This window comes from Meles meles, chromosome 7, assembly GCF_922984935.1.
Source record: "Meles meles chromosome 7, mMelMel3.1 paternal haplotype, whole genome shotgun sequence".
NCBI lineage: Eukaryota > Metazoa > Chordata > Mammalia > Carnivora > Mustelidae > Meles > Meles meles.
Window position 1 is genome coordinate 35198707 of NC_060072.1, and position 25620 is coordinate 35224326.

A 25620-nucleotide genomic window follows, 5' to 3' on the forward strand; every position below is an offset into this window, starting at 1 on the left:
TTTAACATATATTAAGAGAATAATTTTAATTGTTTTTTTCTGGGGTAAGAAAATCTATTGAGAAAAAGAAAATAGATTTTATTATCTGAAACAATATATACCATGACAATTGTTTTTCATATAAAACTGAAAAATCCTGACATGAAATCTCAGCTTATATATATTATTAAATATAATACTTGACAAGTAATAAATTATGTTTTTTTTACTATTTGGTTAAATATAATTTTCTATTTCTTAATAGTCATAAATCTTAGTTTTTTGAAAATCACATTTTAATGAATGTGCATCTCGGTATTTTATTTTATACTTAGTCAACATCTTATTTTATGTGATTATATAACCTGTTACATTCTTATTTTGAATGTTTTGTTTCTTTCAATTAGTCAATAGAATTTATTTTTTTAATACAAACTGATTTCTACATTAATTTTACTGGAATTTTGATTTTTGTGTTTGGTTTATAGTCCCGCCCAGTTTTATTTTCCTTAAGTTTACTTAAGCATCAGCCATCAGGTCACTCATTTTATTGGCTTTCTAGTATAATGAAATTAAAACAACTATTTTCATTTTTGTGTATTAAAAATCATTTAGCAAACACTAAGTCAATGACATTTAAAAACATTATTTAATAATTTGTGCTTTAGTAAACAAAATACACTATTAATGCATTTTTATTAATGAATGCAGATTTCATTTCTGTTTTTCAATCAATGTTTTATTTACAAAATTATATTCTATCTTAATAGAATGTAACTCCTAACTTGGCAATATTCCCAATTCTTTGCTCTTATGAATCTGGTCTTTATCATCCTTATCCTGCTGTGCTTTCTCTGACAGCCAGTAATACAAGGTAGATTTAGCAGTCTGTTTTAAACCTCTGGAATCTGTTTTGCTAAGCACAAGAAAGAGCATCTATGCTTCCCCCCTCCCTGAGTAAACTCCTGCAAGTTCTTTGATTAATTCGTTGGCTCATAGTTTGATTTGTGGAATGCTAGCCTCCACTACAGGTATATCTATGGTTATTTTTATGGCATCCTAAAAATTCATTTTTCCTACATATGTATTCTATTTTTCAAAGTTTCTCTTTGTGTTTGGTTTTTCCTGTTATATATAGTAACACCTTCCAGCATCTTTCAATGTTTAGATATAATAATTATTTGCCAATACCATATTTTTAAACTAATGTTGTTAAAAGGAAGCGTTATATATCTTGGTACAGATAATTTATCTTTATGCATATTTACATATATGTTGATGCACTCACTTTAATTTTTTTCCCTGAGAGCTTTACAATTATTTTGTCACATATTTTAAATATACCCCATGGAATTTTCACTGTGTTAAATATAGAAGACTGAATATATTTAGGCTATTAATTCAAGAATAATTAAGTTTATTAAATTAAATTATTAATAATTTGATCCTAGGACCAGAAAAGACAAATATCCAAGGAATAATTCTATGGAACAATAGCTTAAGTTTAAAGTGGTATTTTGTCATATAAATTAATAATCAGAATAATTAAAAATCTTTTATGCCATCTTTTTTTATTCCTTTAAATGATTTCAGCAGTTTTGTATACATTTAATTTGTTTAAATAGGTATTCCACATTTATTTGTGTCAAATAGTTCTTAAAATTTTATATTACTTTGTTCTTTACTATGTTGTATACTGGGGGAAATAGCTAATATCTTTTTCAACAAATAAAAGACCATAGGGGTTCCCAGGAAATAACGTGAAATCTAACCTCATGTTTTATTCATCATTGTCCCCTCTAATAGCACTGTCCAACAGAGTTTCTATGATAATGGTAATATTCTATATCTGCTCTGTCCAAAATAGTAGTCAATAGCTACATAGGACTACTGAACACTTGTACTGTGGCTAATGTAACTCAAAGACAAAGTTTTAATTATATCTAATTTTAATTAATTTTTAATAGCCACCAGTGTGACTAATGGCCACAGTGAGCAGTGTTCTCTAGAAATATCCATGTGTGACTTGATGCAATGTTACTTCTACACTACTTTTCCTTACTGGCCTGGTCTTTTGTATACTTTATTAGCCCAGGTTTGATATTTAGCAAATTAATAACTGTAATCTAACCACACAATGATAAGTTATAAGATTATTATTACATACTTAAAGAAGAGGTATATATATATAAATATGTAAACACTGGTAATATGAGATGATGCTCACAATAGAGTATTAAGATTCAAAATGAAATTTTTTAACAGTATGAATAGTACAGTTTGATTTTAGTGAATAATAAAACACTGTTTATAAGTGCTTGTGTTTTTGTCTTACTGTATAGCTTTCTATATATTGAAAAAGAAAATTTTTAAAAAGGAAATTTCTGTTTTGCCTTTGGAAAATCTGGGATAGAATACAGTGGGAAAGACTTTAGGCTGTGCCCATGATCCTTGCCTTCTGGTATCTGTACCCTTCTATAGTTCCATCACCTTAAGTATGGGTGGAACCTTTGACTTGCTTCTCACCAACAGAATATGGTAAAGGTAGTGGGATGTGTGTTATTATGTACTTGTCTTACTCTTTATAATAGAGGGTAATGGGTCATGTCTGGCTTATCCATAGTTACTGTTCTTGAACATACCACATTAAGTTAGGTATTAGGTTCTAAATATTCATTGAAAGAATTTATAAATAACACGTTGTTTTGACTGAATAAATACAAGTAAAATTTTTGAGTTCCCAGCTTTCCTTATGGTTTTGAAGAAGCAAGCTTCCACGTTGTGAGCTTTCTTATGAAGAGGGCCATGTGTGAAAGAACAGGGCAGCATACAGACACAGCAAGAAACTGAGGCAGGTAGTCTAAAAACCCTCAAGAAACTTCAAGCTGCCTCGATAATGTGAGCTTGAGAGCAGATCATGAAATGGACAGAGCTGGTCATATACTCAAGTCTAATACTTTTGGATTCATCATATTGAGAATACATAAAAATAGAAGGCTCTTAGTGAAGAGTGTCTTAATTTTTAGGAAGATTCATGGTGAAAAGAGAACCTAAATGACTATAGTAAGCAAGGGAGAAAAAAACCTCTGGCAAATCGAAGAGTGAGGCAAATTCTTAGGAATTTCAATCTGGAGACTGAATATGGAGAAATGAAATACAAGAGCAATACAAAATTAAATTGTTCTCATATACTAGATTCAACTTTCAAAATAAATTTTAAAAAGGTTATTATTTATTGTGGCAGCAAAATAATAAAGGTCCAATCTATTAGTCATATGCAGGTCTTCACAAACAATAATGACACTTTATTCAAAGACATAAAAAAGATATAGATAAATGGACAAATAACACTATTCATGAATATAAGGTTCAATATAATGAGCATGACAATTTTACTAAAACCCAGTCTATATAAACAATCTAATTCTAAAACTTTTATTAGGGTTTTCAGAGGAGTTTGACTGAGAATATGCAGGGAATAATCTCAATCTTTTGGTATCGGTTGAGTCCTGATTTGTGACCCAGTATGTGGTCTATTCTGGAGGAAGTTCCATGTGCACTTGGGAAGAATGAGTATTCTGTTGTTTTAGGGTGGAATGTTCTGTATATACCTATGATGTCCATCTGGCCCAATGTGTCATTCAATGCTCTTGTTTCTTTATGGATTTTCTGCTTAGGTGATCTATTACTTTTTGGACTTTCTGCTTGGGTGATCTGTCTAGTACTGAAAGTGGCGTGTTAAGATCCCCTACTATTAATGTATTCATATCAATGTGACTTTTTATCTTGATTAACAGTTGGCTTATGTAGTTGACTGCACCTGTATTGGGGGCATAAATATTTACAATTGTTAGATGGTCTTGGTGCTTTGAAACTGGTACTGAACTACAAGAAAAAAATTGGAAGGAACTAAAACACTAGGAAGCTAAAGATCACCCTGCTTAAGAATGTTTGAATCAACCAGGAAATCAAAGAAGAACTTAAACAATTCATGGAAACCAATGAGAATGAAGACACATTGGTCCAAAACCTATGAGATATGGCAAAGGTGGTCCTAAAGGGGAAATACATAGCCATCCAAGCCTCACTCAAAAATTTTAAAAAATCCAGAGTACACCAGCTCTCTTTACACCTTAAAGAACTAGAGAATCAACAACAAATTAAGCTAAACCCACACATGAGAAGAGAAATAATCAAGATTAGAGCAGAGATCAAATGAGATAGAAACTAGAGATACAGTAGAACACATCAACGAAACTAGAATCTGGTTTCTTGAAAGAATCAATAAGACCCATAAACCACTGGCCAACCTAATCCAAAATAAAAGAAAGAGGACCCAGATTAATAAAGTTATGAATGAAAAGGGAAAGATCAGGACTAACACCAGGGAAATAGAAACAATCATCAGAACTTATTATCAACAGTTATATGCCAATAGGTTAAGCAACCTAGATGAAATGGATGCATTCCTGGAAACCTATAAACTTCCAAAACTGAATCAGGAAGAAATTGACAACCTGAATAAACAAATATCTAGGAAAGAGATTGAAGCAGTGATCAAAAACCTCCCAAAAAACAAGAGCCCAGGACCTGATGGACTCCCTGGAGAATTCTACCACATATTCTAAGAAGAAATAATACGAATTCTCCTGAGGCTGTTTAAAAAAATAGAAACAGGGGACGCCTGGGTGATTCAGTAGGTTAAAGTCTCTGCCTTTGGCTCATGTCATGGTCCCAGGGTCCTGGGATCAAGCCCCGCATTGGGCTCTCTGCTCAGCAGGGAGCTTGCTTCCCCCTATCTCTGACTGCCTACTTGTGATCTCTGTCTGTCAAATACACAAATAAAATCTTAAAAAAAAAATAGAAACAGAAGGAAAACTTCCAGACTCCATTTATGAAACCAGCATTAGCCTGATCCCCAAACAAGGCAAAGACCCCACCAAAAAGGAGAACTTCAGACCAATATCCCTGATGAATATGGATGCCAAGATTCTCAACAGGATCCTACCTAATGGGATCCAACAGTACATTAAAAAGATTATCCGGGGTGCCTGGGTGGCTCAGTGGGTTAAGCCGCTGCCTTCGGCTCAGGTCATGATCTCAGGGTCCTGGGATCGAGCCCCGCATCTGGCTCTCTGCTCAGCAGGGAGCCTGCTTCCCTTCCTCTCTCTTTCTCTCTTCCTGCCTCTCTGCCTGCTTGTGTTCTCTGTCAAATAAATAAAACCTTTAAAAAAAAATAAGATTATGCACCATGACCAGGTGGGATTTATCCATGGGATGCAAGGTGGTTCAACATTTGCAAATCAATCAATGGGATAAAACAAATCAATAAGAGAAGAATGAAGAACCACATGGTCCTCACAGTTGATGCAGAAAAAGCATTTGACAAGATACAGCATCTGCTCCTGATTAAAACAATTCAAAGTATAGGGATAGAGGGAACATTCCTCAACTTCATAAAATTTACCTGTATTATTCAACATAATACTAGAACTCCTAACAACAGCAATCAGACAACAAAAAGAAATAAAAAATATTCAAATTGGCAATGAAGAAGTCAAACTCTCTCTCTTTGCAGATGACATGATACTTTATATGGAAAACCCAAAGACTACACCCACAAACTACTAGAAGTCATACAGCAATTCATTAATGTGGCAAGATACAAAATCAATGTACAAAAATCAGTTGCTTTCTTAGACACTAACAATGAAAATATAGAAAGGGAAATTAGAGAATTGATTCCATTTACTATAGCACCAAGAACCATATGATACCTGGGAATAAACCTAACTGAAGAGGTAAAGGATCCGTATTCAAGGAACTACAAAACACTCTTGAAAGAAATTGAAAAAAACACAAAAAGATGGAAGACCATTCCATGTTCATGGACCAGAAGAATAAACATTGTTAAAATGTCTATACTGCCTAGAGCAATCTATACTTTCAATGCCATCCTGATCAAAATTCCACCGGCATTTTTCAAAGAGCTGGAAAAAACAATCCTAGAATTTGTATGGAACCAGAAGAGACCCCAAATCGCTAAGGAAATGTTGAAAAAGAAAAACAAAACTGGGGACATCACGTTGCCTGAGTTCAAGCTTTCTTACAAGGCTGTGATTACCCTAGACAGCATGGTACTGGCACAAAAACAGACACAGACCAGGAAAACAGAGCAGAGAGCCCAGATATGGACCCACAACTGTATGGTCAAATAATCTTCAAAAAGCAGATATACAGTGAAAAAAAAATTAGTCTCTTCAATAAATGGTGCTGGGAAAACTGGACAGCTATGTATAGAAGAATGAAACTCGACCATTCCCTTACACCATACACGAAGATAAACTTGAAATGGATAAAACACCTCAATGTGAGGCAGGGATCTATCAAAATCCTAGAGAAGAACATAGGAAGTAACCTCTTCAACATCAGCCACAGCAAATTCTTTCAAGACATGTCTCCAAAGACAAAGGAAACAAAAGTGAAAATGAACTTTTAGGACTTCATCAAGATCAAAACTTTCTGCACAGCAAAGGAAATAGTCAACAAAACCAAGAGGAAACCCACGGAATGGGAAAAGATACTCGCAAATGACACTACAGACAAAGGGCTGATATCCAAGATCTATAAAGAACTCCTCAAACTCAATGCACACAAAAGAGATAATCATGTCAAAAAATGGGCAGAAGACACGAACAGACACTTCTCCAAAGAAGACATACAAATGGCTAACAGACACATGAAAACATGTTCATCATCTTTAGCCATCAGGGAAATTCAAATCAAAACCACATTGAGATACCACCTTACACCAGTTAGAATAGCCAAATCAACAAGACAGTAAACAATAAGCATTAGAGGGGATGTGGAGAAAGGGGAACCCTCTTACACTGTTGGTGGGAATGCAAGTTGGTGCAGCCACTTTAGAAAACAGTGTGGAGATTCCTTAAGAAATTAAAAATAGAGCTTCCCTATGACCCTGCAATTGCACTACTGGGTATTTACCCCAAAGATGCAGATGTAATGAAAAGAAGGGTGATCTGTACCCCAATGTTCATAGCAGCAATGGCCACAGTCACCACACTGTGGAAAGAACCAAGATGCCCTTCAATGGACGAAGAGATAAAGAAGATATGTTCATATATACAATGGAATATTATGCCTCCATCAGAAAGGATGAATACCCAACTTTTGTATCAACATGGACGGGACTCGAAGAGATTATGCTGAGTGAAATAAGTCAAGCAGAGAGAGTCAATTATCATATGGTTTCATATGGAGCATAAGGGATAACATGGAGGACATGGGGAAATGGAGAGGAGAAGTGAGTTGGGGGAAATCAGAGGGGGAGACAAACCATGAGAGACTGTGAACACTGAGAAACAAACAGAGGGTTTTGGAGTGGAGGGGAGTAGGGGGTTGGGTGAGCCTGATGGTGGGTATTAAGGAGGGCACATATTGCACAGAGTACTGGGCATGGTGCATAAAAAATGAATTTTGGAATACTGAAAAAAAATAAAATTTAAAAAAATTTAAGAAAATAAAATAATTTATGTGCTATGGTGAGTGCTATGAAGTGTGTAAACCTGGCAATTCACAGACCTGTACTCCTGGGGCTAATAATACATCAGATGTCAATAAAAAAATAAAATAAAAATTAAATAAAAAAATAAATAAAGGAATTATCAAGAGTAATTAGAAAAGGCATAAGCAAGACAAAGATCAAGGTGGATGGATGAATTATATCAATTAACAGGAGAGAGTATGCTGTTACATGAATTTCAATAGAGTATGTTGACATAGGGACAGAAAATGGATCAATAGGACATTATAGAGCCCAAATAGAATCACTCTATTGCAGCAAGTTGATACATAAAACAGAGAGCTTTAGAAAATGACAGAAAAAACACAAATGGTACTGAAACAACTTGTTTTTGTAAAATAATTATAGTATACTAATAATGGATTCCAATGGCACTAAAAGTATATTCCAGAGAAGTCAGGTACTTATTTGTAAAAATAAAAAAATTAACTATTTAAAATTATATAAATGGAAGTTTTTATGTCCTTGTAGTAAGAAAAAGTCCCTAGAGATCAAAGGGAAGTCATAAAATAGTCTGATCAGTTTAAATATGCCAAAATGAAAATACTCTATCTTATAAGGTTCTAGACAATACAGTATTTTATCATGTATATCAAAACAGGATCAGTGTCAATGAAATGTTCTAATGAATGTAAAGATTCTGAAAAGTATGTGACATATTATGAGCATAAAATAAATGCTATCTACAATATTCATTGTTTTTATGAACACATGAAGAACTTAAGAACTGTAAGTAACACAAATTAACAAGACTTAGCGTAGTAGAAAAGTTGGCAAAAAATATGAATATCAACTTAAAGGAAGAAAAATGGAATGACCAATAAAAATGTGCTAATCTCATTAGTAATCAAGAAAATACAGATGAAATGTCATTCACTTCCATTAGATTGGCAAAAATTAAAATAACTCTTATTAACAAATGTTAGCAAAGATGAGGAGCAGTGAAAGTTTCATTAATGTCTGAATTACTTAATTATGTTAAACAGCAAAAGTTTAGTAAAATTGAAAATGATCATCTTTCAATGATTAGTTATTCCATTACTAGTAGTATTATATGTAACTCATATATTTGCAAAACGTGATATTTCAAATAATATATTGTTTTTATAATATTTATAATTTTGATCTAAATATGTCCTAAAATGCAAATTAATGTGATATTTATATAATTAAATATCAATATTAATTAAGTAGAGATACAGGTACATGGATAAATATCAAAAGCATAGTATGTGAAAACATGCAAGAAGGTATATACAATATCATTTTTATGTAAAATCATATAAAATAGTGTTATATTTTTATGCATAATGCAAATGAGTGAGAAATATAAATGAACATCAAATTCAGAAAAGTAAATACTTGTGAAATGAAAGGATGGGCATGAGGTCAGGAAAATACAAGTAAGGGTCTTTAAATTTTCAGTTTATAACTTACTTGAAATATAAAACTCATTCTGAATCAAATAAGGTAGAATATTAAGACCTAGCCAGCTATATGAGAAGAAACATGTTTGTTATCCTCTAATATTTGATGTGAACTTAAAATACTTCAGAGTAATTTAGAAAGAAAGGGATTTGTAACTGTGGAGACAGAAGATTAAATTGACAGTTTTTAGATTTGTTGTAAGAATGAAAGATAAACTAGGTCAAAGATGATTAGGAAAATGGGACAATAATTATACCATAAATAAGAAAGGGAGATCCATGGGCCTAGAGGATATTATGCTGAGTGAAATAGGTCAGAGAAAGACAAATACTGTGTCATCTCACTTATATGACCAACGTAAAAAGCAAAACAAGTGAATAAACGAAAGGCAGAATCAGACCTATAAATATAGATAATAAACTGATGGTTGCCAGGGAAGATAGGAGGGGCATGAGAAAATGGGGAGGAGCGGAGTGGGAGATACAGGCTTCCACTTACAGAAAGACTAAGTCATGGGGATAAAAGGCACAGTCTAGGGAAGATAGTTAAAAATACTGTAATAGCATTGTGCCATGACAGATGGTAGCTACATTTGTGATGAGCACAGCACAATGCAGAGAGTTGTTGAACCACTATGTTGTAAACATCAAACTAGTATGACATTATATGGCAACTATACTCAAAAAATACAAAAAAGGGGGGTGTTTAGAAGCAAATCTATCAGTATGAAGTAATCTTCAGTTATCTGAAGAGAATAATGAATTCAGTTTGCCAGGAAAGACTTTCAGTTACTTTAGATAACTGTAGTTAGTGATACACACCAGGAATGGAACAGTGATTGAGCAGATATGGAAATCAAGCTTTGGAAGTTATCCATATAGAAGAGGATGAGATTAGCATTGGAAAGAACATCTTTGTGAAGAGGCAAAAAAGCCTTTCGAATTCTTCATTTGCATGTAGTGACCCCAAAATTGCTAACAAAATTAGACTATAAAGACAGAAATCAGTAAGAAAGGTATTATCAAGATGGAATGAAAGGACATTCAGGGTACTCTATTTCCCATGTCTATACATCTCGATAAAAATGTATACACATGGGGGCGCCTGGGTGACTCAGTGGGTTAAGCCTCTGTGCCTTCTGCTCAGGTCATGATCTCAGCGTCCTGGGATCCAGCCCCGCATTGGGCTCTCTGCTCAGTGGGGAGCCTGCTTCCCTCTCTCTCTGCCTGCCTCTCTGCCTACTTGTGATCTCGCTGTCAAATAAATAAATAAATAAAATCTTTTAAAAAATGTATACACATGGGAAATAGGGTTACCTGGTTAAGAGGAAATCAAGGGAGAAGATTCAAGAATGTCCAGAAAATTACATGCCTGATTGCATGATATCACTTTATCCAGTAATTTTTATTTGTGAACCACCTACATCTTTCAATTAACTCAGCAAATAAAGCTTTGAAGTACAGGTAGACACTGACAGATTTATCAAAATGCAATGTGTGGAAAGGCTTACTCTGACACCTTCATAGTTCAAATCAATTTGTTCATAGTAGAAATAGAGAATCTTGTTAGAGAACATATGGCTTTATGCAAAGAGAGTTCTGCAACTACTTAGTAAGGCTATTCTGTGGTTTTGGCATCTGACGATAGAGTATTTTTTTTCTACCTATCTTGAGCCTTTACTTAAAATATTGCATTGTAGTTTTTATTCTACATAAGTTAAATTTGTTCTGACATAACTTTGTAACAAAAGGTGTCATATCAGTTCCTATGGCTTAACATTGAGGTTGATAATATTTTTACTGTATATTCTAAAAGTAATATTTACTAAGTTGTACAATCAGTTCTGGCATGAAAATACTTTTATATATAAGGAAAACACTCTTTTCTTAAAAACTAAGCATATTTTAAAGTAGCAGAAAATTCTCAAGCCCTTACTATATATACTTAACCTGACACAGCCTATGAGAGATGTGCAGACTTCAGTTCTGTCAATATGGGAAAGTTATTCTGAAAATACTCCAGCTCCAAAAAAGCAAATATTCTTGATAAAATAAAGCAAACCACCAACAAAGTGTACACCTTACTCTGTAAGGAAATTAGGAAAACTCCCATAGGATGTAACCTGGAGAAAACGAGAATCCATGGTGATAAATGCTAACAATCTGATTAACATAATAAGTAAATTTGATGACTTCAGAAATCCAAAGACTTGAGTTTTAACTCCTCCCAGGGACCCAGGTTGCAGATGAGAGCTTTTATTCTATTCCAAGTGGAAAACTGGTACTCAGAGTCCCTCACAGAACATCTAGAATTCTAATGCTAATAACTAAAAATGACAACAACAACAGAATTTAAAAGTTGAAGAGAGATGGTTAAATAGATAACACAGACAACACAAGGACACAGAAGGTATCAAAGAGAGGTTAAGAGGTGATACAATGAGAGTCCAACATACAGTTTCTGAACTTCCAGAAGAAAGGGATGATAGACAAGTGTCATTAAAAAAAAATCCACACCTAGACTTATCAGAATGAACTTCAAACACCTCAGTCATAAAACTTAGGTAAAAACAGACCCCCCCCCTCCCCAAGGGAACCAATAGAATAGCAAGAGACTTTCAAAAGGGTTAGCAGAGGGGTGCCTGGGTGGCTGTGTCAGTTAAGCATCTGACTCTTGATGTCAGTTTAGGTCATTATCTCAGGGTCATGAGATTGAGCCCTGCATTGGGCTCTAAGCTGAACATGAAGCCTGCTTGGATTCTCTCTCCCTCACACTTTAGCCACCCCCCACCGAAAATAAAAAGTGCTAGCATAAAAACTAAATTAGTAGAACCGAAACAGAAGGGAAAAAAAGTTTAAAAAAGAAAAATAAAAAGCATAAATTAATGTGGTAAAAATACTTCCAAATATATCAAAAATGATACTAAAAATTATATATATATGTGTATATATATATATATATATATATATATATATACTTTTTAAAAAACATTTTATTTGACAGAGATCAGAAGTAGGCAGAGAGGCAGGCAGAGAGAGAAAGGGGGAAGCAGGCTTCCTGCTGAGCAGAGATCCCGCTGTGGGGTTCAATCCCAGGACCCTCAGATCATGACCAGAGTTGAAGGCAGAGGCTTTAACCCACTGAGCCACCCAGGTGCCCTGTTATATACATACATTTTAAAAAATCAGCCAGTATTGTATATAATATATATACCAAAAATATAAAAGCACAGAAAAGCATATTTTAAAAAAGAAATTTTTTACTTGGCAATTAGTGATTAATATAAAGATTATCTTCATAAATTTATTTGATAAGATAGATTTTATCCAAGTATAATTAAAGACAAAAGAGACACTATGTATCAACAAAGAAGATATATATGTCCCAAACATTATTAAATTAATAATACACACAAAGAAAAAATTATATAAGTGCAAGTAGAAGTACATTACCGATGCAGTGAGAGATTTTTACCAACATCTTTCAATAGTTCATAGAACTGACAAAAATCAGTAATGATATAGAAAATCTGAAAAAGACATTCAACATACTTGATCTAACAGAAATATATAAGACATGTAACAACAGCTGGAGAATTTATAAATAACATTTGACATTTAAAAGTTACCATATACTGTGGTGCCTGTGTGGCTCAATAAGTTTTGGTTCAGGTCATGATCTCATGGTCCTGAAATTGAGTTCTTTACCTGGCTCACCCTCAATGGGGAGTCTGCTTGAGATTCTCTCCTCCTTCTCCTCTTCCCCTCAAGCAAGCAGAGAGGCAGGCAGAGAGAAAGAGAGAGAGAGAGGGAAGCAGGCTCCCCGCCAAGCAGAGAGCCCGATGCGGGGCCTGATCCCAGAATCCTGGGACCATGACCTGAGCCAAAGGCAGAGGCTCAACCCACTGAGCCACCCAGGTGCCCCAAATCTTTTTTTAAAAATGCATGAGATAATCACTATTTCAAGGTATGAGAAAGTACAGAAATATAAACTCAAAGTAGAAAAAAGAAAATTAAAGCAATAAAAAGCAGCAAAAAATGTATGAGAAACTAAAGCTGATAAAACTTTATTCTGCAAAATTATCACATTATCTGAGCAAAAGAACAGACCAGGTAGTCATTTAGATATTTTCAGGAAAAATAAAAGTAACTGGATAATTTCAACATTCACTCAAGATAAAAACACTTTGCACATCAGAAGGAAAATTGCTTAAGTTGCTAAAGTGTCTGCCAAAAACCTATAGATAAATAAATATATAATTTTAAAAAGGAAAACTTCTCATTAAAAATTTAAAAAGAAACAGAATGACCACTAGAACTGATTCTATACAATGTTCTGCAAGTGGTGACCAATGCAAGAAAAACTATCTAAAAAGCATTCAGAAAGAAAAAATCAGTATTCACTATTATCTGCCTAATAATCTCAATCTATTCCTCATGGTTACATATTATGTTGTTATCATAAATGATGTCTAGATTATACTTTGTTTTAGGGATATATAAGAGTACAGGCTTTGAATTTTTATCTTTTTCCATCAACTTTCTCACAATTTCCCATATCTCTTTAGATTTCTAAGTGCTATACATAGGAAAAACTAAAGATATAAATTCTTCCTAAATTACCTATTTGGTTTCCTCACAGGTTTTTCTGGAAATAAACCTTGAGAAGATTATTCTCAGGTGTACCTAGAAGAGTTTGTCAAGAAGAGATTTCAGTTCTGAAAGAAAATTAAATTCAGACTGTTCCAGAAAGTTATAATTGGCTTTCATTATCTATTTTGATATTTTTCTTCAATGAAGCAAAAATATCTCTAAAAAATAAGTGAATATTTTCTAGGGTATGTTATAAATATTGATTAGTAAAATCTATTAAGAAGGGCCTAAGGGATAGTGGTTTGTGTTATCTCCAGGAACTGTCCTTGAAGGCAAAGTGTGTTACTTCATTTTCCTCTTCTCTGTGGCTGGAATATGGGTTCAGTTAACTGGAACTGACCCATGAAGCAGAAGACAACTACTTACTATGGTAGGAGAACAAAGCATAAGACCGCAAGTCCTGATGCTCATTGAACTGATTTACCAGTTATAGCCCATTAGCAATACATTTATACATGAGCAAAATATATCTGTACTGTGTATAATCCATATATATTTTGGGATGCTGTTTATCTTTTACTCACAGCTGACCTATTATAAAAGCATCACACTGAAGACAATTTAGTACTAAAGGAGGAAAAACATATTGCTTATGAAGTGACAAAATCAAATAGGTCTTTAATTAAAGTTGGTCCACAACAAAATGGAAAATGTATATATTTGAGCAGTCACATTCCATATCAGTACGGAGCAGATGTGAAAACACAAATGCGCTAGATAAAATAATATCATTCCCAGTATCACCATATTCTATTTTTAAAAGTATTATCTATGTATTTAGAGTCTGGAATATAGCAGTTGGGGAGTGAAGTTCACATTATTTATTGAACATCATGAAGTTCAAATTATTTATTGAAAATCATGAAGAACATTTATTGAACATCATGAACAACAAAGAAAACATATTAAGTTGGAGAGCTCCAATTTCAAAGATGGTAGCACTGTACTTTTATCTCTTTGTTCCTTGCACTGTGTGATTTAGAAGAGCCTATCTCTTCCATTTGAATATTACCTCTTGGAAGGTTAACTTTTCAGTCTTTATCCTATTAGCACTATATTTTGTACAAAACACTGATACTCAGTAAATATTTGTATAATAGGGTTTTTATTTAAATGTAGTTCAGTAATTACTTTAAAGAATATATTATTATATGCTTTATATATGAGCCTCGTTAGGCTTGTCAACTTAATTAATGTGAATCGGCCTTCAGAGATGGATCATTTGTTTCTGAGTCTGGAAGTTCAAGGGTTAGGCTTTGAGTGTTTGATAACAATGTATTGAAGGATTGGAGACAGACTTCAAACTCTTTCCTCCCATACTCATATATTTCTGGGTAAATATTTATAGTCTACCGAAGACCACACTGATTTCAAAATCCAATTCTCTTTTCAAAGAACCGTAAAGGTAAGATGATATACATATATTGTATTCATCCAGAATCATTGCAGGAGTTTACAGGTAAAGAAAAGAATGAGTCAAGTGTCAAAATTATCAATGAATGTAGGGGACTTTCTAAGAGATTTGTAGGCATATAGTATTTATACATAGTTGATGGAATTTAATATATCTTAGAATTATGAATAACTTTAATAAAAAAGTGACCACAACCTACTCATTTCCTTGCACATTTAGATATTTAAAACATTGGAAATTATGGAAAATTCTACTTAAAATAGAAAAAAATGATGGCATAAAAATAGTGAGTTCAAAAAAATGAAATTATAAGTAAAACTATTTTTCAAGTTATTCTAATTGTATTTAAGGCTATATCTTATAAATATTATAAAGATAAGATGTATAATTTTTACAACCAAAAGTATGTTAGGAAACTGTAGTCAAGTTGAATATGTTATGTCTGACCACTAGATGTACTTAGATGTACTTAGCACCTAAGTACTTAGTACTTAGTACTTAGCACGTTCTCCCATAATCCACAGACAGGAAGCTTATCTGCTCAATCTATATATTACATTTTCAGCCTTCTGTAGCCATATATAGCCCTGAGACTATGTTCTGGCTAATCTGATGTCTGTTGAGCTGAAGTGCTCATTACCACTTCGAAGACTCAAAAAGGATTTGTCATGCATTCCTATAGCCCTATCTCCATTCTCGCTGTCTAGATGATTACAAGAACTAAATCAACACATTTTCACTCAAACCTGGAAGCGAAGTGTTGAGGGTAGCAGAATTGCCCAGTCAATGCTGGACCTTATTCATCAGTGTTGTTGGAACTAAATTTCCACATTGTCTATCCATAGTATTTTGTGGTCTTTTCTCCTCTCTCCTTAACAGAAGATTATTATATACCTTGATCAATACATCTCTAAAGCCTATTACTTATTAACTATTTCCTGTGAGCTTAAGTTAACATGTTAATATTCCAATCTTTAATTATCACTTAATTTTAGATTTATGCTTCTAGTTAGATCCTGATACATGGTCCCTAAATTTTTTTATTCACTTATTTGAAACTTAAAACTGAAACATGCTTTGTAATGTTTCTACCTAAAAATTTCTGTGTGACTAGCTAAAAATGTGCTGTAAAATCTCATCAGGATTTCTTTGAGCTGACAATAAAAACAGGACAGAAATCAATAGTCAGCATACAAGTGGAGTCTCACTATTACCATATTACTACTTGTTTATATTGGATCACCCCTAGAAATCTCTATTTCTGAAACTATTTTCCACTTCTGTTAGCAGTTCCTATAATTTTCTTGGAAACCGAACAATGTATCATGCATGAGAAAACCACTGTATTAAAGGCAGAAGTAACATTTCAGATTCTACAACATTCCAATAACAACACCTAAAATCACAAACACACCTCAACATAATTTAACAACTAGGTTGTGGTTGACATCGCAAGGAATAAAAATATTGAATGTTGAACAAATTATACTCTGGCCCCATATAACTTCCAATTTTTTAGTGAGGCTAAAGTCCTGTTAAATAATGGTTAAGGGTACATTATATATACGGAAGTGTGTATACACTCCCAGTCACAAATTTAGACACATTCCAATAATTGTCTTATGTCAGGGGAATACCAGTCAAGCATAATGCATGAAAAAGCTCATTCCTTCTATGTTGCTTTTCTCACTTACAGTTGCAAATATTTCTTAAATGTTTTTGTTTTCACACTGGATTGTGAGCTTAATGTAAGGCTGGTTACAAAATACTCATCTGGCATTCAGCAGCTGATTAATATATACCTGTTCTCTAATTAGTTATTTTTCTCCACAGCAACTGGTTTGCTTTTATATACAGTCACTGTGAGTTCTGACACTTTTGCACTGGCTATTAGGACACTCAGAATGGACTATGTGAATCACCTCCACATCTTTCTGTGCGTATTTGGTACACCTTGTTCCTTGTCTTTTCAATTCTACCTTATTACCTCTACTTTACTTTTTTGTCACTATGCAATTATCATTCAATGCAAATACTTCAATACTCTTTTTGGAATGAAGTATGGGTATATAAAATATGAATAAACAAGATGTAAATGACTTTAGAAATTCCATTTTTTTTTAATTTTTTTTTTTTTAATTTGACAGAGATCACAAGTAGGGAGAGAGGCAGGCAGAGAGAGAGAGAGGTGGAAGCAGGCTCCCCGCCAAGCAGAGAGCCCGATGCGGGGCTCGATCCCAGGACCCTGGGATCATGACCTGAGCGAAAGGCAGAGGCTTTAACCCACTGAGCCACCCAGGCACCCCTAGAAATTCCATTTTTAAACTTAAATTCAATTAGCCAACATATAGCATCATTAGTCTTTGATGTGTGTTCAATGATTCATTAGTCCATTCCATTCGTGGTAGCATACAAACACAAAATGGTTTTATTTATCTTCAATCAATGGCTTCAACTAAGCTGTATTCTGTCCTTTAGTGATATTTGTGGAAGACCTCATTGCCTCCCTGTCATGGTTAATGATTTTAAAAGTTCATCCATTACAATCCCATACATTTTTTTACCCTTTTCACCCTCAGTATTGGCCTGGCTGTTTTGTCAGGTTGTTGGAGCAGAGAAGTGGTAGATTCTTTTCTTACTCTTTCTCTTTCCTGTCTCCCTCATGATCTTTTCTCTTCTGGTGTCTTGAGTGTTCAGAGGAGGGAAGGTAGGAGAAGAGAGAAGTACCCTTAGTTAAGTGGCACTGCCAGAGGCTTCTATTGGTTGTCTTTACTTGTTTAGTTTTGCAGTTATGTGTGTGAGTCCTTCATCATGTTCAGCAGGAGATTCCCACATTCACAGTTACGTTAAATAGGAGATCTATTTAATCTCGTATGTCAACCCCTCAATATGTCATAAACCATGAGCTTAAACCATGACATTGAATCCCACAGGATGTTAAGAATCTTTCCTATATTTGTCCAGTGAGGATACTCAAGAAGGTTGGACAAAGAGTTTTATTTAATGATTTAAAAAAAAAAAAGTGTTCTACCATGTTCTTCATATGGTGACATCCTAAGACAACCCACAGTGGTAGATTACAAAAATGGCCACAATTATCCATATATCACTAATAAAAACCCCTTTGCAATGAGACTCTGCAGCTCTATCCATTTAAAGATAAAATCTATCTCTCCACTTATTGAATCTGAGTGGCTATGTAAGTTGCTTTGCTGTTAGAAAATGTAGCATCAAAGGTACCCAGGTTCTCTGTCTAGTCCTCAGCAGACTGCATACTTTTACTCTGTCTCTTAGTATGCAGCTGAGACAGCATTTTAAGAAGCTCAGACTGTCCTAATAGCTAATGTGAGACTTGCTTGCTTGTTGTTATTACTGTGGCTGACACAATACCAACCACCACACATTTGAATGAGGGCATCTTTGGCCTGCCTCTCTCAGCCATCCTGCAACTGGCCAGCAACTGACCACAGATACATGAGAGAATCACCCAAGCATTAAAGAAAATCTTTACTGCATTCAGCCCAAATTGTCAAACCACAAAATTTTGAGTTAAATTAATGGTTTTTCTTCCAAACCACTATGTTTGGGCTGGTTTGTTAGACAGTGGTAGATAACTAATACATCACATACTGATACTACTTCCAAATCACTATTAATCTACCCAGCTGGAGAAGGGTTCCCAGGCCAAAACTGTCTAGGATGTGGATCTGAGTTTTAAATAATCACTGAAAATGACATTACTGAGATCCCTTCCCAAAAATGTGGCTATGAGGGGTGTTTATAAATATTCTGGTTATGTAGTCAATTTTTTTAAAGCAGCATATTGAACCATTAATGCATTTGCATTTATTTTATTAACTTTAAAATAGCTAAAGATGTAGATAGAAATATAGAAAAAGATTTGTAATTGTTAAATCTTGACATTATAAGTAGTATGTATTTTTTTACATTTTTTCTTGTGTTTTAAGGTTTTTCTTAATAAAAACTTTTAAAACACAGGTTTTCCTCCATCTTTCCATGGAAGATAAACTTCACTTCTAATAAATCCTGAGTCATATAGTGACTTTAGAATTTCCAAACTAGAACATAATCACAAGCTGGTTCCATCTGTATGCCTATCCAAATAACTTAACATTAAATGCCAAGAACAGGGGAGTGAATGAAATGACATATTCAACTTCCTTTTGTCTCCTGTACTAAAATCTCATTATATTAAATTTCAATTTCTTATATTTAAAAGAAAATCAAATATATCAAATTCTATCGCTTCTGTAAGTCTAATTTACGGTGTATCTCCCTTCCAAATAAATTATCTTCATGGTCCAGTTAGAGCTAACGGTCCTTTCTCTCAATGCTTTTAAATTATCAACTACAAAAATCTTAGTTGCCATTGGATTTGAGTTAGAGAATGTTATGTGATGAAGATATTACTTTTCTCACACACTTATCCTAAGCATAAAATATGGTATATGTTAAATGGTTAGCACAGTGAATGGAATATAAAATGAACACTAAACAAAGTAAAGTTACAATTTTTATGGTTAATGCTATACTTTACTATGTGATCATTTAATTCATTTACACAAATAGTCATTGAAAAAATAACTAAGTGTGGGTACCATTCAAGACTGTTGAAAAAAGGGTAATAGAAAGTTTATGTTCTTAGAATGTTTTCATAAATATCTACATACTAAACAGGATATGATAATTTTAGAATAATGCCAGTAAAAATGCCATGAGTTATACTTGAAAAGAGAGATCTCAAGAGCTCCACTGAACTGATTGCTTCTTTACCTAAATTTCTTTTCCTCTTAGCTAAGATGCCTTGGTTCCATCATATATATTTTATTTGGTCATTCATTGACCATACCATGTCTTAGTTATCTTTTATTCCCTGAGCTGTTGCACACCCAACACAGGTGTTTCAAACCCAGGTGGGGAAGATGAAGCCTTTCCAAGTCCAGGAAACTGGTTATTTTCTTTTCTATAAAAAGAAATGGTTAGACTACATGCTTGTTAAGATGTTCCTCTGATCTAAGAATCCATCATATCCGGAAAATTGGAAAAAGCTGTGATAAATGGAGTAATTTTTCATAGCAAAGAAATGGATGTAAAACTTGGCTGTGCTCTTTGATACATGGATCATATTTATAGAGTCCCTTGTTCCTTATAAAAAATATAGACCAACTATAACATATTTTGTTTAGGATTAAGTGATCTAAGTATCTGTAGATATGGGTTTTAAATTATATAATGTCAAGCAGATATTAAATTATATTAGTGTTATCATAATTTCTAAGGAATGAGTAAAGGCAGGCAGAAAACAGCGAGTATAATAAGAAAACCATGAGCTTGGCCAAGCCAACTGTATAACTAGCATAACTCTGGGAAAGAAGGCTGAAAAATATTACATGTTATAGAAGGCCTTGAATTTCAGCATATAGAATTTTATATCAGTAAAGGTTAATAAATTTTGGTCTGGTTTAGAGGAGATATAATCAGAGCTGAGCATAAGAATTACTGAGATAACAGTAATACACTTAGTAGGGTTTGGGGGAAAAGTTAAAAGGAATTATAAAGAACTATTCAGAAATAGAAATTTTCAGCCTTAGCAGGCAAATGTATGTAGAAGATTTAGAAATTTAAATAAAGCTTTTAAAGTTAGGTATTATTGAAAATCATTCATCTAATCTGACAATGAAAAACATTTTGGCCATTTTAGAACCTGGTAATGAAGTGAATGTAAGAATTTACCAAAAGCTATAAATTATCCTAAGTATTATTGTGCTTGCATGAGTGGATTGTTAATTTTGTATAAATCCATAGAAAGGTATATAATCTAAGTTTATGAGTTAATGGGAAAAAATCTTTCGTGTTTGTATCCAATAAATGTAGCAATCACATATACCTTAATTCATATAAATACAGGTAACATAAAGTAATAAAAGTCTACAAAATATTTACAGACTCAAGAGTTTGCCTTCCTTTCAATTCTCTTAGGATGTGCAAAAGTTATGGGGCGCCTGGTTGGCTCAGTCGTTAAGCATCTGCCTTCTGCTCAGGGCCTGATCCCAGAACCGGGTAACTGAGCCGCACATCAAGCTCCCTGCTCAGTGGGAAGCCTGCTTCTCCCTCTCCCACCCCACTGCTTGTGTTTACTCTCTTGCTGTGTCTCTGTCAAATAAATAAATCAAAATTTAAAAAAATGTGCAAATTAATGGGCAATGGAAAATGTGTGTGTGTGTATGTGTGTGTGTGTGTTCAAAGGTGGCAACTAGAGATTTTTATGAAATTAGAAGACAAGAGAGTATACTTAGTAAACAAAGAAAACAGATGATAATTGAAAATCACTCCGATTTATAAATGGTAAAGATGTTGCACAACCCTAACTCATGATCAGAAAATCATGCACACTGTTGATTGAAATGTGAAAGTGAAAATATGTGATGAAATGTGAAAGTGAAAAAAAGTGAAAGTGATGAAATGTGAAAGTGAAATAAAGCTGTGTATTGATATATTTATGATTCCTGCATTTTATAGTTCTGAAATACAAGAATACATACATTAAATCTATTATTTTACATCAAGTATTAATTATTAGCTTAATGCTAAAAAAACTATTTTATTATTTATCTACACAAAAATCAACTTCATTTGTACTCCACTTTTTATATGTGCCAAAAGAAAATAGACTTAAAAAAAGCTTTATTATAATATTGAAAGTTTTCATTAAAACAAACAAACAACTTCTCTTACAATGATTCTATAATTTGGGAGTAAGCTGAGGAGAAAAAAATAAGACATACATTTAATTTTTTACATAGTCAAGGATTACGGACATTTATTTGTTGAAAATCTGTCCAAATCAAATCCTTTACTCCCTGTGTCACCAAAGAAAAGCTTAGGCAATTAAATCCACTCATCAGGTTTTTTTCCCTAAGTTGAAAATTTTTCTATGCTCAAGCTACAGTGCCACTTCATTAGTCTGACTAAAAAGGAATATTCCATCAATGACTGGAGTTCTTATAAAACACACTCTTCTTATGGCTGTTCTCCATAATTGTGATGCATAATGGGTAACAAAAAAGAAAAAAATTTAGATCGCCCTCCATATTATAGTTGAATTAAGGAATCATGAAATTGGTATACTCCAGGGTTTATAAAATATAGCTCCCTCCCCCAGGTCACAACAACAACAGCCAAGGATAACCATCTAACCATCAAAGTGTGTATGTGTACAATTTATATTTATATATATTTATGGTCAAACTTCTTTGTTGACTTTAAATTGAATCCAGCACTATCAATTCCCTTTTCAGCTTACCTCAAAGGGATGTTTCAAGAATTATCATCCCTTACCAGGTGTCTTCATTTGTCTCCTCCTTTCCAGATTGCTGGGATGGACAAGCTTCATCTAATGTGTGTAAGTACAAAACAGCTCAAATGAACCAAAGAATTCTACTGTGTTTCTGCCAGCTCCATCCATCACAATATTTCCATTTGAAGTCTCCACCTGCTGAGATTGATTGCTCTAGTCTTGCTGCTATTTCCAGAAAAAGGCTTGCCTTATAGCCAAAGCTATAAGAATTTATCTGATTTCTTCTTTTCTTTCTTTTCGTTTTGTTTTGGTTTTGACCTTTCATGACCTACTTTGTTTCAGTGCCACAGACTCCAGGTGCAGTGATTTTTTTTCTTAATTCTCATAGATTTTCATTTTTTTAATGTCAGGCAGGAATAATGAATACAGCCCCTGATGGGAGGGGTGTCCAAACTTTTCTTGAGTATATTGCATTTCTCGTCCACGCATCCATGCATTTCTCCATTTATCCATCTATCAATTCATCACAATAGCATTTTATCCACCAAGAAAACCATTCCCAAATAAGTTAGCAAATCCTACTCATCACTATATGATATTGTCTTAGTTTCTGGGGAGGGGGGAACAAAAGATAAACTAAATATTATTTAATATATTTAGTATATTAAATTTAAATTAATATATTTTATATATTTAATATTGATACTACCTAAACATAAATTCTTTGCTTATTATTCCATTGTGATAATGGATGAGTCTTGCTTAATTATGACCAAATAAAAACCACACTATTATGTGACTTTAAAATGTAAACAAAGGAAAGTAAATTTTACATGAGATTCACCAATGGGTTTGACCCTACTGATTGCATTCTCTCAACAACTGAGCAAAATGATTAGGATGTATAAATTAGTGTTCTAATTTCCAAGGCAGGATGACAAGTATAAGTTCTAGGGGTTTGTTTTTGAAAAACCATTAACATTTCTGCTATTCTCTTCTATTTGTTTAGTGAGCCATCAATGTTCCCTAGCATATATTAAAACCATACTTTCTATAACTCAGCAAAAATCCAACAAAATCCAGCTTAGCCATTCCTGGAAAATAAACCATCACTTAAAATAATTGTGAAATTGAAATGGAGAATCTTATTACTATGTACAGGATACAAATTAGCATTTGCAGTTTATTTGGTTAACCGTGAAAAATTATTTCTTTAGAATGCTTTCATGAAATCCTGTTTCTTAAATAACTCTTTAAATATTTTAAAAATATTTAAGTAAAGATAACAAAGATAACAAAATATTTCCATCACACAATTTTATGCCAAACCTTTTTAGTGATTTTCAAAAAGATGTTTCTTGTCTCCCTCATTGAATAGTTCACAGTTAGGGTAGCCACTGTCTTATTTGGGGCCACTTTTTTATTACTTGAAACTGCTTACGAAGGTGTTCAACCATTCAACTACATTCACGGTAATCCAAAATAAATAGATAAATTCCAAACAATGCCTGTAAATTGCTATTTAAGAAATTTTCCTTTCATGAAGCTATAAATCAGTATTTATTTTTCATTGTTTGGTAACTCACTGACTTCTCAGTATGCAACTTACAAGTTATATTAAAAATTGTATTTGCAACTTAAAAAATATTTCTTAGTAATTAATTCAGTGCATGGTAGGGTCCAATTTTCACTAGATAATCATAACCTATGCACTTCAGGATTATTCAGAGCCACTGTCTTTTGGAAATTCAACCTTTGTCAGTACTCCTATGTCAATTAATATCCTCCTGCCTGCCCAAGCTTTTTTTTTATCTTCTTCTGCAGTGATATTTGGGTTTAATGGTGACCTAAATAATACCAAGGAATTTGGGATATTGGTAGTGTTATTTTTGCCCACTGACTTCCCCTGACCATCTCAGACCTCACCTTTTTCTACTGTTTACCCTTTTCATTTTAGCTACATACTCTCTCTTTCGGGCATTTGGACTTGATGTTTTCATGATTCTTCCCCAGATACACAAATGACTTACTCTCCCTCATGTTTCTCAGTGGTCATTTCATTAGTGAGTCGTTCCCTGAACAAGTCATAAATACAGCAGCAAGTGCCCCTCCCCCTGCACTCCTTCATCACAACTTATTTCCCTCCATAGCACCTACCAACATCTGGCATTTTATCTATTTACTTCTCTGTTTATGGTCAGTCTTTCTGCAAGGAGGAAAGCTCCATAAATGCAGATGATTTTAGTTCTGTTCTTTGCTAAATCCTCAGCACCTAAAAACAGGTCTAGCACACAGTAGGCGTTCAATAAATACTTCTTGAAAAATGAATGAAAAAGAAAAAAAAAATTAGAAGGGAAAGGATTTGACATGAATTTCATTTCCACTTCATCTGCTCTTTATATCCACAGTCATCAGCTCTTTATTTCCTCTCCTGTAACACCTTCTCTTACCTGGGCTTCTGTCTTTTTGGTTACTTCTGGATTATATCATATGTGCTTCCCATTGTGCTCTATGAGGCAAAAGTATGCACTGCCCATTTCCAGGTCCATGAGAGATCATGGCTTCTATGAGACTTGCTCTCTTTTCAGGATAAATCTGGGAACAGATGTAAAACCTTTTCTTCTCTGAAGTCTTTCTGGAGGCACCTGCTGTTTATCTCACAAATCTCTCACAGATACCATTCCTCTGAACATCATCATCTAGACTCTCTTATCTTTGCCATCCTTTCCAAAATTCTAGGTCAGAAAAACTCTTATCTCATCTCTTAACAGTGAGAAAAAGTGATTTGCCATCAAATGTTCTTTTGAGTTCTCTGGTCAGAATTATTTGGATCCTTCTCACTCTACTCAAAGCTCTGCACTTCAGATCCTGCTAGGTTATTCCTGTGGCCTTGAGCTGCATGAAATAGCCACTGTGTCGTTATAAAAATAATACCATTTATTAATTATACTACTTATTAGTTTAATAATTAATTAGTAAAAAGTTACTTATCAATTTGTTAATAAAGCAATAAAATAAAAATCCCAAGTAGCTCCCAGAGATTTTTGTTACCGGTTATGTGGAGTAGTAGATAATATGAAAATTTAAGTTATTAAGAGCTAATGCCTGTTGACTACATTAAAATTAACAACCATTAAAGCCAATTATGAGTGCCTCTGCATGGTTTGCCACATGATTGCAGGTTTAAAAGCAACTACTTTTTTTTTGAGAGAGAGAGAGAGAGAGT